This window comes from Palaemon carinicauda, chromosome 29 (genome assembly GCF_036898095.1).
Source record: "Palaemon carinicauda isolate YSFRI2023 chromosome 29, ASM3689809v2, whole genome shotgun sequence".
Classification (NCBI taxonomy): Eukaryota; Metazoa; Arthropoda; class Malacostraca; order Decapoda; family Palaemonidae; genus Palaemon; species Palaemon carinicauda.
Genome location: NC_090753.1, coordinates 53,001,866 through 53,002,290, shown reverse-complemented (window position 1 = coordinate 53,002,290; position 425 = coordinate 53,001,866).

Genomic DNA, 425 nt, shown 5'->3' with positions numbered 1-425 from the left:
TCGGAGTAACATAAAAAATCTTAAGTCAATTTACTTTATGTGTAAACATTATGTTTGTCAGTCTCAAGTAATTATCCTCCCTAAATGCTCTTAATGGAGTACACGGAAGGTACTTATCTTCTTCCAAGAAGATAATGTCACACGACACGAAGATATGCATACATACTGTACATACACACTCTAAAGAAATGAGTCAAGAAACTTCTTCGGAATAGATTTATAACCAAAAAATCATAAAAGACTTTCTCAATAAGCCTAGTTTTGTGCAATTCAAGAAGAATCCGACCGAATGCGTTTCTCAGAAGTGAATTAGCTATCAATAATCACACGTAAAATTTAATAGACATATATCTAACGAAATATTATCAAAGCTGAAATCTCGATGATGAGGACCCATGTCCTCAACCTACTTACAATCATTCTTT